This window comes from Canis lupus, chromosome 31 (assembly GCF_003254725.2).
Source record: "Canis lupus dingo isolate Sandy chromosome 31, ASM325472v2, whole genome shotgun sequence".
Classification (NCBI taxonomy): Eukaryota; Metazoa; Chordata; class Mammalia; order Carnivora; family Canidae; genus Canis; species Canis lupus.
In genome coordinates this window covers 8,731,214-8,750,325 of record NC_064273.1, presented here as the reverse complement: position 1 = coordinate 8,750,325, position 19,112 = coordinate 8,731,214, and the positions used below count along the sequence as shown (strand labels likewise).

At 35.3% G+C, this 19,112-nt stretch overlaps 1 protein-coding gene and 1 pseudogene across 7 annotated transcripts in view; one reads left to right on the top strand and one right to left on the bottom strand.

The window, feature by feature from the left end:
* The window catches only part of ROBO1 (roundabout guidance receptor 1), a 1,126,854-nt gene that overhangs the window by 222,202 nt on the left and 885,540 nt on the right, over positions 1 to 19,112 (bottom strand). The window lies entirely within an intron of this gene.
* LOC112661602 (ATP synthase subunit f, mitochondrial-like) lies at positions 13,843 to 14,172 on the top strand (annotated as a pseudogene).

The following is a 19,112-nucleotide window of genomic DNA, read 5'->3' as shown; positions in this document are numbered from 1 at the left end:
CACATTTTAAAGATGAGGAAACCACGCATGAGGCCACATTTGCACGAGCTATCAGTAATAGCTGCACAAAATTGCATATCTGGTTATTGAGTCACTCTACTGTCAAACCTTAATCCCTCCACAGTAGTATGATTAAAACACTTAGTTGAAATGAATATTAAATGACAAATTAATGTAGATAATGAATTTATATTGATGTAAATAGAAGAATGAAAAGTAAAAAAAGTTTAAAAACCCATAAGCCTTTTAATTCTAATAATCATGAAGAGTGAATAAAATATATATCACAGTTCATTATTTATAACAAATAACAAATGTATTAATATAATAATGGACACTAATAGCACATAGTCAACTCAAATTATGTACTATAATGAGAAGGAAGGGCCCTGGATAAACCTAAATCACAGGTAAAACTAAACTATAACTCTCAATCATCAGAGCAAACAGAAATCATAGATAAAGCATTAGGGAAAACCAGGCATTTGCTTATCTCCCTGCACGACTTGAAATTAGACAGCTTCTTATTGCTGTACTCTTTAGGCTTAAAGGAGGTTCACTCAAGTGTTGGAGCTGGGTCCCATGGGAAACATAAAGGAACCCCTCCTTTCCTCAATCAGAGCAAGTACAAGGTCTCTGCAGTGTGCTAGCCATAATTAACCAGCAAAGCAGTACAATGTTCAGAACTGCTGACACTTGCCTCAGCCCAATTACCTAATTTTGACCATAAATGGAGTGGAAGTAATAATAGGAGAACTAATTTATACCCTAGGAGTAGAGAAAGACTTTCTAACAATGTCACAAAAGCCAGAGTCATAAAAGAAAAAAAAAATCGATAAAGTCAATCACTTAAACTCCAATTTTCTGTACTGCAAAATCACCATAAATGAAATAAAAAGACAAATGGCAAACTGTGAAGATATTTACAATTCCCATGACACATTACAATTTCCCTAATATATAAAGAACTCATACAAATCAATAAGAAAAAGACTAACAAGAGAAACATGAAAAGTATGACCAAATTGTTCTCTCTCACAAACACACACAAATGGCTTTTAAACACATAAAGTAATGCTCCACATCACCCATAACAAGGGGACTGCAAATTAAGACTTTAATGATATATCAGATAGACAAAAATTCAACAAAACACACAAAAAAATGATTTTATGCTATTAGTGAAGGTTTTGGAGAAATAGAAACTATCTTGCTTCACTGGTGGGATGATAACTCCTATAACTGGTGGGGGAAAAAAAACAAGTGGCAATATCAAATAAAATTATAGATGCATATAGTTTTTTTTTTGCATATAGTTTTTGACACAGATTTAACTCTAGGAATTTATTCACTGATCACTTTTCAACTTGCAAAATGACATTTCTACAGGATTATTCATTGTTAGCACTGTTTGCCATAGTAAAGAGATTGGAAACCACACAAATGTATATTTAGATGGAACTGGATAAAATATACCCTATTCAGGCACCTATGTGTCTTTATAATAATAAAAATGAGGAAGTTCCTCATGTACTGGTATCAATATGTATAATATGCTACTATTTGTGTGATAAACATGCTTTTATTTTCATATTTTTTAAAATTATCTCTGAAAGGATCCCCTAAAACCTAACAATTTGGAGGTTTCCTGTGGAGACGAACTAGGAAGCAGGAAGACTTTCTATTACAGATAATTTTTGAAGTCTCTGAATACTCAACTATGCGAATGTCTTAATTATTTAATAGCTTGATTAGAAAAATAGTAATCCGATTTTCAGAACCAAAAATCAGTACTTCATTCCTTCACTGAGTAGGAGAGAGAGATTTACCTTCCATGAGGCTAAATTTAAGTTCATAATTCCATTTCCAGCAGTGCTTTATATCATAGCAAATGTCTGTTAAGCAGGAGTTAATTATTTTTAATATATTTTACACAAAATTCATGTTTTATATAATTTAACTCTCTAGAAGCTCTCCGATTTTCCCTTAATCAGTTATACTTGCACAGAAAACACCAAGAACAAATAGGTACTAGGTAAATATAGGTAAACATGTCTCAGAGGAAGTATCTTTCAATAAGAATATATTTCTCGGGATCCCTAGGTGGCGCCGCGGTTTGGCGCCTGCCTTTGGCCCAGGGCACGATCCTGGAGACCCCGGATCGAATCCCATGTCGGGCTCTCGGTGCATGGAGCCTGCTTCTCCCTCTGCCTGTGTCTCTGCCTCTCTCTCCCTCTGTTACTATCATAAATAAATAAAAATTAAAAAAAAAAAAAAAGAATATATTTCTCCAAAAGTTTTAATAAAAGCTATGTCATGAGCTGGAAATAAATTATATGATATCAAATACAAAGCTAACTTTCATTCTTTTTTATAGACAGATTTCTAGCAAAAAGTAATTCTAGAAACTGAAGTTTAGAAAGAATCCTTTCGTAAAGAATAAAATATCCATGTAGCAGAGGAACTATCAGGTCAATATAATAAAGTATACTCTCAATAAATTGAATGAAAGGATATGAAATGAATTGAATGGAAGTTTAAATGTGAGTCCACATTTATTTCATTAAGATTTTTAGCTCATCTGTAAGTCAGAGTATAGACAGCTTACCTACATGTGCCTATGACAAATAGCACAAAGAAGACCATATGAATGCCACTGACATCACTTTATGCTAATACCAGTATTTTGGGAAAAAATAATTTTCAATTATTCCATTTATATGCGTCATACTGCTAAAATTGCTGTTTGTGTTTTCTTTACATTGCTTAGAAGGAGTCACATTTTAAAATTCATTTTGCCAGGGTGCCTGGGTGGCTCAGTTGGTTAAGCATCTGTCTTTGGCTCAGGTCATGATCTCAGGTGTCTGGGACTGACCCTCTCATTGGGCTCCCTGCTGAGTGGGGAGCCTGCTTCTCCTTCTTCCCCTGCCCCCCAACCCCACTGCTGACATGCACGCTCGCTCACTTGCTCGCTCTATCACACACGTGTGTTTCTCAAATAAATAAATAAAATCTTTTAAAAATACATAAATAAAATTCATTTTGTCTCCCAGTCAGCTATTCTGAAGGAAATGCATATTTGATATGTTTTACAAAGAAAGTCAAAGTGAATTTAATTAGCTAGGATAAAACCAATCTCAAGCCTTCTCTTTTCTCAGTCCCTTCTCCTAAAGATAACTTGTTTGTGTTTTTGGACTCAATCGGATTTTTCTGACCTTTAGCTGTCTGCAATTTTTTTTTAACCTCCTTTTCTGGATTATCCAACTGTTAAATATATTCACACAGAGTCTCCTGGCCTTTCAAAGCTTCAAAGGATCTATTAGGAAAGAAGTTTGTGATACACCATAATTTTACAGGAACAAATAAAAGGTCAAAGGATCCAAGCCCAGAGATGACAAGATAGTTCACTGAATAAATCAATATTAGGCTCTATGTTGACCATGACAGAAAGTTTATGAGCAAAGGGCAAATCATTTAGAGGGTTCCAGGAAACCTTGTGCTTGAGCAAGATCGCTCCCTCTGCACTTCTGTCTCACCTGAAAATCCTCCCATTTTGCACCATAGTTCTCAGTATAATAAAATACAAATTTAAAGTCAGGTTCTAACATTTAAAATATTTTAAATGAAAGTTTTTCCATATATTTTCAACTAAATCAAGAAAGCATACATTCAGTAAGTGACATGGAAGTTAGGATGGCCTTATGGTTTAATAATTAATGAATCCCAGCTTCCACTTGGGTATAGGTAACACCTTGAAATTCCTCCAAGCCAGTCTCTGGAAAATGGAGGCTATAGATTTAAGTGCACCACCAAACATGTGTAGTATCTTAATGCATCAAAGCTATTTTAAAAGATAGGTCTATAACTAAAGTAATTCTGTTAAAATTTTTAAAAATACCACTTTATTAATTATGTTATACTTAAAGAGGTCAAAGGAAAAACATGGTCAAAATCTGACACTTTTAAAATTCTAAGAGCCTACCTAAGGATTTACTTTCAAAATAGTATTTTAGTATATATGTGTACTTGCACTGTCCAATAAGGCAGCTGCTAACCATTTGTGACTATCATACACTAAGATGTTCTAGAAATGTAAAATTCACAGATTTTAAAGACTTTGGTATGAAAAAAGGATGTAGATCTCAATAATTTTTATATTGATTACACTTAAAAATGCTATGACTTTGGATACTAAGGTAAATCAAATGTATTATTAGGATTAGTTTTACTTCTTTCTTTTTTCCCTTTAACATGAGTCCTATAAAACAAAAAACTTATATGTGTGGCTCACATTCATACCTTACATTATATTTCTATTATCCTTTATGTGCATGTGCCTTAGCATTTATAACATATTGTGCACATGTATGCATGTACACATAAATATATAGATAATATTTTAATATTTGATATATATTTACATAGATATATATATTTCCTAAAGAATTATATATTGATATATATATTTACATAGATATATATTTATATATATTTACATAGATATATATGATATATATTTACATAGATATATATATTTCCTAAAGAATTATATATAAATCTTTTAGATTTAGAGACAGACAGAGATAGGTAGGTATTTATTTCCCAAAGGAAAAAAAAAAACTTATTGGAAAAGAATTAGCTAAATGATAGAAGATAACTTGTGAAATGTAGTTTTTTTAAAGGCCACTCTAACTACTACACAAACAAATGCTGGCTTTGAATGGCACAAGTTCAAGAACGGGTCAGCAGAAGCTAAGCATAATGCCCATAATGTCTGGGAAGCCTCCAAAGGGGAAAGTGATAGCATGTCTACATGTTTTAATCCCCCAGTAGCACAGGCATTCGCTCTGGAGGACTGCAATAAGCTGCCTTTCCAGATAAGGTAATACAAGTGATTATGAAGAAAAGCTTTAAAATCCGTGCAGTAAATCACTTAAAAAAAAAAAAAAACCCATTTTGTGCTCAGAATTCTTGAGGCAAGTAAATTATTTTTCCTGGATTGTGGTAGCATGCTCTGCTTTGCTGGTTTGTAAAGGTGGCCCTTGGAGACTCTTAAGTATTGGAATTTAGTTTATTTTTATAGAACATCAAATATATGCTTAAATAAGCTCCAAAGACTTCTTTTTCTCTGCCAATGTCCTAGAATGAGGCTTCTTCCTGCCACTAAACACTAGGGAGATGGTAAGAAAGATATAAATGTAAAATCTAATTTGTAATCTCTTTTGTAATTACAAACAAACTGCATCAAGGAGTCCATCTTTAGTTAAGTCACCACAAAGTCAGAATCAGTGAGGTTTGAGTGAAAATTTCCTCTGCAAAGGCAAGACAAATATAAAAGCCACAAGCTTGTCTTCTTGTTGACTTGGAGGTAAATGTCAAATTCACTAAAATGACCTTTAATCTTTTAACTCATCAATCACATTTCATTGCATTGATGTTTTGATATAACAAATTGATATTAAAATGTATGCAAATTTGATCCTCCTCATTGCCAAGTAAACCGATGTCCAATCTGAAAGTCTTTCCTGTGAATATCAAACATCTCTCCAGTTAAAGCAATCAATACCATTTTCATTTATGATGACGGTACCTCTTCTGTCATGATATTTTAGATAGGAAAGAAAAGTTGTTAAGGCTACAGAAAATGTTACTTTATGAATAGAATTTTATAAAATATAATCTTGGATTCATAGATTCCACAACTACGAGACCAATTTAAGGATTCCAATTGACTTTGGTGTTTCTTTTCCTGTTTTTAATTGGTCTAATCTAGACAAGCCCACACTATGTTCATAGTATAGTTAAATACCATGTGTTGACTCCTGACATTATGCTGTTATTACCTTAAAATGGAAACATTCATTTAAAGTATATAAGTGGTGTACTTTTAAAGAACCTTTCTGTGGTTTTTCCAAAAGCATTCCAGAGAGGTTACTTACATTGCTTTGAAACTGGTTTGAGTTATGGGAAGGCTGTAGCCTTCGACCAGCAGCTGAGACAGCAAAGGAGATGAAAGTTTTTAGCTCTGAGATCCAAGGGGAAACACAGCTGCTGCAGCTGGCCTGCTAAGATCTCAACACTTAGTACAACGATCTAGAAGGCGATAATGCCATGTCTCGGCTTGAAAAGTGCATTAATAAAAACAATCCTTAAACAAAACAGGGAAATCGATTAATCAAATCTAGGCTCCAGGCTGAAAAACAAAATGATTTAAAGAAACAAAAGGCAAGTGAAGGGGAAATCCTTTTAGATTTTTAGAGATACCTGCTTTTGAGACATCATCTTGGCTCAAAGACATCCTATAGGGGACGGAATATTAACTTGTTAAGAAACCAAGTTTAGGAGTGCCTGGCAGGCGCAGTCAGTACAGCATGTGACTCTTGATCTCAAGGTTGTAAATTTGGCTCCCACATTGGGTGTAGAGATTATTTAAAAATAAAATCTAAAAAAGAAGAAGAGGGATGCCTGGGTGGCTCAGAGGTTGAGAGTCTGCCTTTGGCTTGGGGCATGATCCTGGGGTCCTGGGATTGAGTCCTACATCAGGCTCCCTGCAAGGAGCCTGCTTCACCCTCTGCCTCTGTCTCTGTCTCTCTCTCTCTCTGTCTCTCATGAATAAATAAATAAAACCTTAAAAAAGGAATAAAAGTAAAAAAGAAGAAGAAAGCAGAAGGAGAGAGAAGAAGAATGGAGGAGGAAGAAGAGCAAAAGGAAGAAGCCACTGCCACCAAGTTTACCTTGGATAAGTACTTCTAAAGAGTTTCTCAAATTAATATAATAGAAAATGGGAGTCTGACAAATGTGTATCTTCCATAATAGGTGCCAGAAATGTCTTGGGCCACAGTTTGTTTCCCTTTATTAGTTACACTGCAGAACACATGTGTAAAGCTGGTAGATCTTAGAAATTAACTGTGCGTTGCAACATGTGAAGTACCTGAAGCTGTACCTCAAACAGTTTGTCTACAGAGGGCAAACATATTTCCATGAATCTGTCAGAGAAGCTATGGCAAAATATCTGGATATGGTGTTTTTTTTCCAAAATAATTATAAATATCAGGAAAATGTAAGACTCCTCTTCTCATATTAATAACATCTTACTTCCAAGGACTTCAAAGTCCTAAACAGCCATTATCTTATTAAGCTTAACAACCAGTCAAGCAGGTAAGAGAGTAGCATTATTATGACTATTATTACACCTATTTTAAAGATAAGGGCCCAGGCTTGGTAAGGGCATGTAACTTCCCCAAGGCCACACACTAAGTTAAAGAGGAAATAAAACTGGGGTAGCTCATCTGGTCTAGAAATTCTTCACTGTTCATTTGCAGTAAATTCTGCTTTCAGGTTAAAATTAAAGTTAAGATAATTAAATGCATTATCTTTTATATATATAATTGTTTTGTTTGTATGACAACAGTGCATTTCGAAAAAGGGCAACCTGACAAATGATTATAAAAACTATCAGACAACTAAGCAGCCTTCCAATATCTTTTTCCTCCAATTTGCTCTTGTCAAAAGGCAACATAAAATTAACCTGTGCATTCTGTTTAGAGACTTGTTTTTTTTTTTTTTTAAGTGATCTCTATATCTAATGTGGGGCTTGAGCTCATGACCCAGAAATCAAGAATCACAAGCTATACCAATTCAATCAGCCAGGTGTCCCAGCCTGTGCATTCTGAACGGTACGACCTTATTACTTTTCTGGATGCAAGAAACATCCCATGATTTTATGTTTTCTCAACTACCAAAGAAATGTGTTAGTTTAAATCGGCTTATTAGCTTTCTTTAATGGAAAAGGACAAATTTGTAGATATTACTACTTTATCCTACCTCCAAAAGCAGAAATGTATTTAAAAGTTATATCACAACTTCTGTAGGAATTATTTCCATCCAATCACTCATTCATTCAAATGAATTTGTTCTGGATCCTAAAGATGAAGCAGTGAACAAAAAAAGATGGAGTCTGCTCTAACAGTGATAAGTGCTAAGTAGAAAATCTAGAACAGGGTAAAGGGGGTGAGAGAGTACGGGTAGGTGCGGTGCAGGTTACCCTATTACATAGGAAATCAGGTTTTTTGTGAAGGTCGTATAGCTCAGATTTAAAGGAAATACAGAAGCAAACCAAATGGGTATGCAGTTGATAGAACTGTCTAGGCTGAAGGTATCCTGTAAGCCTGGGGAGAAATAAGCCTCAGTAGAGAACACAAGGTCAAAGAGAGACCTGCGCCAGGGTGGGGGTAGAGGGATGATAAACATCATGTCAGGTTCATGGTCCCTGTGGAGACTTTGGCTTTGACACAAAGTGAATCAAAACATCCAAGAGTTTACTTCTCACGAAGTAAATTACATTTTTTTAAAGATATTATTTATTGGAGCACCTGGGTGGCTCAGTGGTTGAGCATCTACCTTTGGCTCAGGTCATGATCCCCTGGGTCCTGGGATTGAGTCCCACATCAGACTCCCTCCAGGGAGCCTGCATCTCCCTCTGCCTATGTCTCTGCCTCTCTCTCTGTCTCTCATAAACAAACAAACAAACAAATAAATAAATTTAAAAATCTTTTTTTAAAAGACTTTTTAAAAGATTTTATTTATTTATTTATTTATTTATTTATTTATTTATTTATATATTTATTTAATTATTATGGAGCATGCACAAGGAGTAGAGAGAGAGGGAGAAGGACAAGCAGACTCCCCATTGAGCATGGGGCTGGACATAAGGCTCAATTCCAGGTCCCGGGACCTTGAGTTCATAACCTGAACCAAAGTCAGATGCTTAACTGACTAAGCCACCCAGGGGCCCCATGAATTCCATTTTAAAAGGATCATTCTAGATGCCCTGAGAAGAAAGAGAGATGTGGTTATGGAGCAGGATGGTAGCAGGAGCACAATTAGGTGGTAACTGCAAGTAACTCAGGTAGAAACAATGGTGGCTCTGTCTGTCACAGTAGTGGTAACACAAAAACAGGATGAGAGCCTGGATACATGTTGAAGGCACATATGACAAGACTTGCTGATGGACTGGATGAGGGGTATGAAAGATAGAGAGGAGTCAAGCCTGACTTTATGGCCTTTAAGTTGAGCAACTAGAACATGGAATGTCTATGTATTGAGCTGCAAAGGCTAGGGGGTAGATCAGTCTTTAGATATTTGTTTTGGACACAGTGAGGTTAGGGCGTCCCTTCCATCTTCTAAGTAGAGATGCTCAGTTGGCAGTTCAGTAGGGTTTAGTGGAGCAATACTTTAAAATTATAGAGAGTTAGGGAACCTTAACCAACAACTTTCACTTACTTTGAAGGGAAACACAGTGAATGTTCTCAGAAACACATGTTCCACTACAAGCCTTGGCAGGAGCCAGGGTCCTTTGATTCCCAATTTATCTCTTACTTCAATATATCATGTTATAATCAAATATGAAAAAATGGTCATTTTTTTAAAGGATCTTTAAGGAAACAACTGCAATTTCAAATCTTCAAGTCAGATTGATTTTACTAGTTTTCTTTCTGAGAATGCTCAAAGAGAAATTTAGTCTCTTTTGAATGGCTCAGTTATTATGAGAATATCAATAAATACATAAAGTTGAAAGTAAATATCTGAAGCCTGTTTTTGTTTGAGTTTTAAAATAATTTATATCTCTTCAGGGCACCTGGGTTGATCAGTCGGTTAAACATCTGCCTTTGTCTCAGGTCATGATCCCAGGGTCCTGAGAATGAGGCCCAGGTTGGGTTCCCTGCTCAGTGGGGAGTTTGCTTCTCCCTCAGTCTCTCCCCTTTGCTTGTGTTTCTCTTTCTCAAATAAGAATCTTAAAAAATAAAAATAAAAAAATAATTTATACCTTTCATATTCTTTCTTCTCTTCATCTCATCTTACTTTTCTAGCTATTGTCAGTGTGCCTTGCAAGAGCAAGTACAGAAGATACAAAAAGGATTTAAAGGGAGGTTCACAGCATCCTTCTAGGAGTAACATTAAACTTTATTGCTTAATTCCTAGTTTTCACACGTCTTTAAGACAGATGAGGCTAGGCTGGACCCTTTATGTTGTTTTCAATCAACCGCTCTGTCATATATCATACGTATAAGTACATGTACAGACACACACACACACACACACACACACACACATTTTAAGTCCCCTTTTTGGGGTTGCATTGGGCATTAAGTTTGGCTGCAAACTTATGTTTCCAAATATGGGTTAATAAGCTTTATTTCAGAGTATGAAAATAACTTTTTTTTGAAGAGAAAAAAGGTACCCCAAAATAGGTACCTATATCAACCTATTACTAGTAAATTTTAATATTAAATTTGAAACCAAATAACAATTTTAATGAGAAATCACACTGAAGGTCAAGGCCCTACCAGCAAGAAAATAACAAAGAGCTCAAACTTTTTCATCCCATTTTGTTATGCAAGTCATAGGTAAACTATTGAAGCAAATATGTGATATAGAATAAAATAAAATCTTTCATGAATTTTAGTGAACACAAAAGTCTGTCAGGAAGTCCTATATGGAAAAGGGCTGTTAGAATAAGAACCGTCCACAATGGCTAGTGACAATGCCGCAGAGATGCTTCAGGCAGAAGTGCTGTGGCATGGGTGGGCACACCCAATCATTGCAGTAAATTATGCCTTCATTTTATCAGTGCAATTCTTCAGTTTTTGTCCTGCTGGTTGGTCTACACATAGATTGTTGGAGAACACAATAACAGAAGATTCTAGAAGATAAACATAGAATTTTTTCTGTCTCTGGAAAGTCCATTTCTGGTCTGGGAAACAGAGGGATAACAATCTTTATTACCTTTACTCTTTCATATACATCTTTTAAATAATCTTAAACATATAAGATTACATTTGAAAAATACACATCCATGGGCCGCCTGGGTGGCACAGTTAGTTGAGCATACAACTCTTGACTTCAGCTCAGGTCATGACTTCAGGGTCCTAGGATTGAGCCTTGTGTCCCTGTGTCCCTGTTTCGGTGGCTGTGCTCAGCAAGGAGTGTGCTTGGGGATTTTTTCCCTCTCCTTCTGTCCTTCCTCCTGTTCGTGTTCTCTCTCTCTTTCTCTCAAATAAATACATCTTTAAAGAAAAATACATGTCTATTAGCTTACTTTGAGTATTGTCAAAAAAAATCTATTTGTTATCTACTCCAAAATTAAGAGAATAAGAATGTTTGGCATTTGGGGAAGTCTGGACCATCACCAGGTCTCATCTTCCACATTATAAGGCAGTTGTGGAGATTAACTGTTATATACCTGCTATACAAAGAACACTCAATAATTTTTGGCTTTTTCTTACTACATGTTTATCTATAATTTATAGCTAATAATTCTCACAGATAAAGTATAAGAATTTATTTGGAAAGGGAAACTGAAAGCACTTGAAAATATGTAAATCAGTTTTATAAGGTGTGTATCAGTATTATAAACCATTGTTGACTGATCCTCAACAATGTAAGGTATGGAAAATATAAAAAGTAAATTAATAGAATTATTTGAAAATAAAACAACAAAAAACAGAGATAACTTTTTGAAAATATAAAGCAGCTTTGCTACTGAGATTTTGTTTTTCAGTTAATCCCCTTCATTTAATTCAAAATAATTTATAGGCTGTCAAACAAGACATTGATTTCCTATTAAAATATTAAAAATTTAGTATTTTTAGTAGAACATAACAAAGCATAACATAAATATAAAAACATAAGCAAACACTGATGAGATGCTTATGCTAGTTATCAATATTATGAATAATCTCTCTATATATTATAAATTTAAGCAATACATTAAGCCAATGTGTGTAGCTTCCCAGAAATTTAAACCATGTTTTAATTTAGAATCAGTTCCTAGGTAATGAAACATAACATCTAGCATGCATTCATTTTTCATGGTTTCTCTCAAATCACTAAAACTACTTAAAAATTTCATTTAGTATTGTAGGATATTTATAATTAAGCAAAGCAATTTAATACATGTTAAACAGAAGGACAATGATGATTTGTGGGAAGGAGTACTTAAAACACTCTGAAATATGTCTGACTCCAATTAAGTGAGACTCTTTATCATTAAAACATTTTTCTTTTCACTACGGTAATGCCCATTCTACTTTCTGTAGTACAACAACTCTTTATTTTTTTTAAGATTTTAAAAATGTATTTATTCATGAGACAAAGAAAGAGAGACTCAGAGACACAGACAGAGGGAGAAGCAGGCTCCGTGCAAGGAGCCGGACGTGGGACTCGATCCCATGACCCTGGGATCATACCTTGAGCCGAAGGCAGATGCTCGACCACTGATCACCCAGGTGTCCCTGTTACAACAACTCTTATTAAATAATACTACCAGTGCCAAAACTCCTTAACTGGAGACTAGCAAACCAAACAACATTAAGAAATTACCGACAAAGGGTACGTGGCTGGCTCAATCAGTAGAGCATGCAACTCTTGCTCTTGCTTGAGTTCAAGCCCTATGTTGGGCATAGAGTGGACTTAAAATAATAATAAACAAATTAATAGAAAAATGTTTTTAAAAAGTTACCAAAAATAGGAAAAAATGTGGTCAGGATTGTAATTTCTCCTTATCATAACTTTTCATAAAAATAGTTAATGCTTCCTCATTCTTCAATTATTTGTCATCACTATTCAGTGCCCTGTTATTTTAGCAATAAGAAGGAAGATATCTATAAATGAAACAAGGGAACTAGATAGGGATTAAATCATAAAGGACTTTGAGTAACAGGCTAAGAAATTTTATTTTATCATGAAGACAAAGACCTTTTGAGAGATTTGTAGAAAATAAATGATGAGATGTGGTTTGCATATCAAATAAATGTTTCTTTAAAAAAAAAGATTTTATTTATTCATGAGAGACATAGAGAGAGAGAGGCAGAGTCACAGGCAGAGGGAGAAGCAGGCTCCCTGCAGGGAGCCTGCTGTGGGATTCAATCCCGGGTCTCCAGGATCACACCATGGGCTGAAGGCAGGCGCTCAACCGCTGAGCCACCCAGGGATCCCCTCAAATAAATGTTTCAATGGCAAAGTAGAAAGCAGTTTTTCAAGGGGATGGAGGCCATAGGCAGAGACATAGTTAAGAAATGCCAAGTGGTAGTGATGGATTATAAGATATATGGTCAACAGAGTCTATTTATGGTGGCCAGTCCATGGGAATACAATGGTTAATAGATAGTAAGAAGATGGTGACATTAAAAATGGCTTGTGCCATTCATTTTAAAGAAAAAAATAAAAAGGAATAGATTTGAAGAAATAATAAATTCAGTTTCAGACACTTTCTGAGGTGATTGTAGGAGGTGCCAATGAAGATCACAGTAAGCATTTGGTACTTATGACTTTGCAGATTTGAACCAAGTTCTCGGAGTCATCACTTACTTGAGTGACTGGAAAAGCAGGGGAGGGGATAGAAGCAGGATGAGAGGGAAAGAATGGAGGGAAGATGACCAGGGAAAGGAGAGGAGAGGTGGTAAGCAAAAGTCGCACACAAAGGAAATGAGGAAAGTAAGGAACATCACACATACACATTACATGTATTCATAGTACACATATATATTATATACATATATACATACCATATATAACGCATATACTATACATGTCATGTAATAATGTGTTATATACAGTATGTGTGTATATTATATTGTGCATGTGTGCACATAGGATACATTTAATATTACATATAAATATATATAAGGTCACTGTGATGGTTAATTTTATATGTCAACTTGGCAAGGCAATGTTACTCAGTTGTTTGGTCAAACAGCAGTCTAGATGTTACTGAAAAGTTATTGTTTAAATGTGATTAACGTCCAAATCAACCCCAGCAGAGTGGACACCCAGGACTCCAAAATGGCTTCCTCCACACCAGTGAAGAAGAAGCTTATGGATGCGAAACTAGGAGAGCTACCAAGCTGGATAATCATGCAGGATTTCACCCCTGAAGGCATTGCTGGAACATTTCAAAGAGGTTACTAAGGGTATTACAACAAGTACGTTAGTGTGAAGAAAGGAAACATTGCTCGGATTTCTATGGTGTTGGCAGCTTCTATGCTGTTCACCTACTGTCATTACTACAAGGAACTCAAAGGTGAGCGGCTATGTGGTGCCACTGGTGAAGGCCCAGTGTGGAGGCACACTTGGCATTCCTACCTGTGCCTGGCACTTTTGAATCTTTCATAACCTAACTCAGAATCAACCTCTAATAAAAGATGACTGACACTCAGAAAAAAAAAAAATCTAAATCAGTACCCTTTAAGTAAATTAGAATACCCTCCATAATGTAGGAAGTCTTCATCCAAACACTTGCAGTCCTTAGGAGAAAAGGCTGAGATACCTTCTCATCCCTCCTCCCTCCATTCACACCACAAGGAATTCTACCTCCAGACTCAAGACAGCAGTATCAACTCTTCTCTGAATCTCCAGTCTGTGAGTATGCTTTGCAGAATTTGTCAGTCACCTCCCATCTCCTATTTTGTCTATAATCTCTCCTCCATGTAGACCTAATATTATTTCTGTTTCTCTGGAGAAGCCTCACTAATATAATCACTTCAAAGTCAAGGAATATATTTGCATTGAAAATATATATGCCAAAATGTGAAAAGTTGCTTTCTCTGCATGTCAAGATTATGGATGAATTCTACTTTCTTCTTTATTCGTTTCTGTATTCTATGATTTCTCTTGGAAGAGCACATATTAGTTTTACTTTTATAATCAGAAATGAGCCATAAATTCTTTTACCCAAATGTAAGAATTAGAAATTCACATTATAATTCCCAAATAAATCCTTTATGGCAACTATTAAAAATTTTCCAAAATTGTATACATGTTGGAAATTGTATACAATTTTAATAGGGATTTTTCAAAAAAATGCAATGAAGATTATAGTTTGCTTTCATATTTCGACTAACTTTTATAGTTTGCCAAAATATCAAACATTTTAAAAGGTCTTGGACAAATGGATGAGATGTTTTCTAGAGCACCAAAATTTGCTCATATTCTGAAAGGATGGTCTAATTTACCTAAAAAAGAAGGTTATAACTAGAAAGGGTGAGAAATGATCAACAAAATAATAAATAAAAAGGTAATCATAAACCAGAAGTTTGAGATTAACATCCAACTACTGTCCATTGAGAAAGGTGCCAATGAACAAAAATGTGATTTATCTGGTCCTGGGAGCACAGAGTGCCATTTTGAAGATGGTATCATTAAGTTCACTAAATCTGATGCCACTAAACATTTGAACCACACCCTGGTCACTTTGATTTCATTTTTACCCAGTGGCAGCCCAAAGGGAATATGTCTTTGTATTATAGCCATTAAGAGAAAACGTGGTGTTTTGGAGAACATTAAACGTCTGAGTTAGTGTCCTGGTTTATTCTAATAAGTTTCCCTAAGCTTGATTAACATGAATCTCTCTGAGAAACAGATTTACTCTTGGAGTGCTAACAAACCAGGTTTCTGAACCTGCAAAGCCAGGCACAATGCTGGCAAAGGTAGATTCAGCAAGGCAAATTTGCTAATGCCATCCTGTGAGAGCTACCTGGGTAGATAATTTGCCTTAAACAATTTTCACATCTCTACAGTGCCAGGCAATGTGAGTTTTTCATTAACATTTTACACCATAATTATTCAAATTATATGGTACTTGAAACTTAAAGTGGTTCAGATAACCTCATTAAACTATGCTTTACATATTATTATGTGTCTTTAAAATTCTCTGCTCAGGCTTCATGCACTGTTATTACTGCTACAACTAGCATTACTTTAAGCTTAATTTTTAAAACTAGGTCACACACGATAGCACAAAAAGGAAGAAAAGTCTATTTTAAATATCATTAAACAGAAAAAAATATTTTGATTTAAACAAACATCCTAGTAGAAACAAAAAAGTACTGCAAAAGAAACTTGAAATATCACAAGCTGCTCATTCACTCAACATAAAATGGTGAAAACCTAGAACAATCTTCCACCTCTCCTCCTTTTTAAAACACTAAGGCAAATAAAAGTGGGAAAATACACCCAAATGAAAAAGCACTTTTACATGTTGTTTTTATTCTAAGAAGAGAGAACATTTAAATGTTAAAATATAGTTAGTTCCAAGGGAATATTCAGAAATGATACACTACCTGAACTTTCTATTTTTTTTAAGCTTCATGGGTAACAAATTGTATTCTGAAAGGATGATCAATTTGCTAATTAATCTATACAATAGTTATAATCCATTTACAGTTTTGAACATCAGAAATGGGTTTTGAACAGGAAATGTAAATTGCTGTTTCCAGAATTTACTGTTAATTTTGTATAGGAACAAAACTTCAGCTAAACTTAAAAAGTATACTTAACCTGTAGTAAATATCGTACCAGTGCAAAAAACAGTATAAAAAATTTCAGGGGAAAAGGCCAAGAACAAGCACATAAACAAAGTGAATAAACATGTCACCAGAAGACTATAGAAGCTATCTAAAGCTGAATAACTTCCCTATGCTTATTACAAGAATGTCATCTTGGGAGATAAAATATAGTACCATAATTTTAAAGGTCACTGAATTTTTCAAGGTAACCCAAATACTGTAAGAACATACAATTAATTCTCCCAACAGTTAGTGTATAACCAATAATTGCAAGAGCCCAGTTATACCTCATAAAGTCTATATCTACTTATGTGCCCTGACCTTTAGGTACAATCCATCTTAATGAAAATGAACTAGATTATCTAATCTTCTTTGATATATTTTATGTTTAGAGCATACTGACCAAAAAAAAATACTTTTTAAAACATCATATTTATACAATTAAATGAATAATATGCATTTGACCAAAATGTACTTCACTTTCTGGATTGTCATTGTAATCTATAAACGATGATAGACATTAGAAATCATCAGCATTATTTTCTCTAGTCCTAAAGAGCCACTTCTAAATTTTATCCTCTTAATCCTCTAAAAATCCCATCCCAAATTATTCTATTGACTTTTTAGAATAATGTTTACAATGTTAGTTAACTAAAGATTAATAACATTTAAAAGGGAGTTAAACTGATTATTCATATTTAAATCCATTTAAAAAACTCCAAAAGAGCTCAGGTACTAAATATTAGTTCTTATATTTATTCATCAATATTCAACTTTTTTTTTTTAAGATTTTACTTATCTATTCATGAGAGACATAGAGAGAGAGAGGCAGAGACACAGGCAGAGGGAGAAGCAGGCTCCATGTAGGAAGCCCGAGATGGGATTCGATTCCGGGACTCCAGGATCACACCCAGGGCTGAAGGCGGCGCTAAACCGCTGAGCCACCTGGGCTGCCCTCAACTTTTTTTTTTTAATAGTCAACCTTTTAAGAGCTAATTTTCAAGACCCCAAATGGGTGGTATCATTAGGTAACAAATTTGTGGAATCCAATGAATATAACAGGTCCTAAGTTGTGTACCTAAGAAAAGATGGTAGCCTCATAGGCAGGCTACATTTTGTAGCTATTGGACATGGGCATAAATGACAGGAAAAAATGTGTTTTTGCTATTGTAATGGTTAATAGGCAGATGTAAAAAACTTCAAATTTTGAAAATTTAAATTTTGTGTGCTTTTGGCAATGAATGAACCATAAATGGTTAACTCAAGAGTGAAACATCAGACCAATCCTGATTGTGAGCCTGATGTTTCAAATTGTGCCCTATTCTTACAACTGCTCTAAATATGCCTTGTTTTTACATAAAGAAACAGATTTGAAGAGGTTAAGGCAGTGGTTCTCAAAGTGTTGTCTCTGGACCAGCAGCATTAGCATCATATGGGAACACTTTAGAAATTCAAACTCTCAGACCCAACTCCAGAACTGCTGAATCAGAAACTCTGGGGGTACCATTAGCAATCTGTATTTTATGAAGCCCTTATGGTAACGGTGATACATGCTAAAATTCAGAACAATCATGGGTTGAGGTAATTTGCCTAAGGTCACACATCAATAATTGGTGAAGCCCCAGGAGAACCAGGTCAGCCTCCCTCTTTTAAGGCCCAAACTTTAAGCCAGTACCTTATATATGGCCTTCGGTTAAAAGAGACGCTTTTTGTTTCAAATCCATATTTCTTTCTAAACTGAGTGACTTCTGCTAAAGAGAATATGCTGAACTTAATGGAAACTTTGATGTTATGGAATCTTACAATGCCTCAAGGTCAGCATTCTGACAAATGTTCGACTGTCATGTAAAACACAGGAAACATTCCTGATATATTATCAAGATTTGAGATTGAAATATATAATGCCTCCAGCTCCCAGCTGTTGATGTGGCCAGACGAATTCTCCATTCGACCTTCTCAGACTATAAACAGGCCTTCTTCTTTAACAGGGAGGGGGCGGTGTTTGAGGTCTGGCATTCTGACAAGGAGATGGTTATTTAACGTTGGGAAGCAAGCAGAACTGGGGACATTTTTCCTCTCCTAGGACACACCAGAAGAAACCAGAGGCACACATGCAGGCCCACACCTCAACAACAGCTCTCTCATGTACCTCCTCACCCATTTCAGATCCCTCCTTCACTAGGACCACCAGCAGACATTTGATGAACTATGCTACACCCAAGTTGTTATCACGAACAAACTCTGACAATGGGACCAACCAATGCTAGCCAGAGATTCAGTACCAGCAGATCCTCAGGAAGCGGAAACATGGAATCAGTATGGGTACGTGTCCAAAGCACTTTGATTAATGGTATACATAAGTAAGGCCAAGTCTAGAAGTCAAGTTTTCCACAACTTAAACAATAGTGAAGAGACTTACCATTATTACCTCAGCACATATTCTGGGAACTGCTTTTAAAAATCCCAAATGCTTTCTTTTTCCTCAACATGCATAAATCATTCATTAGTTCAACTATCTGCTGAACTCCTGTTCTGTATCATAGAGGGTCTAGGTGGAATGTAGGGAGGCAGGAAGACCAGTGCAGAACCATGAAGTAATACAGTAGAAAGTAATTCATGTCAGGGTGGTCCTAGTAGAGATGGAGAGAAGTATTATAGACAGAGTTGGCGTGTGTTTGGAAGTAGACTCTTACTGATGAGTTAGATGTAATGACAAAGTCTGAAGTATAGATTTTGGAGAAAGTATGATTTTGAAGGTGATAAGACCTA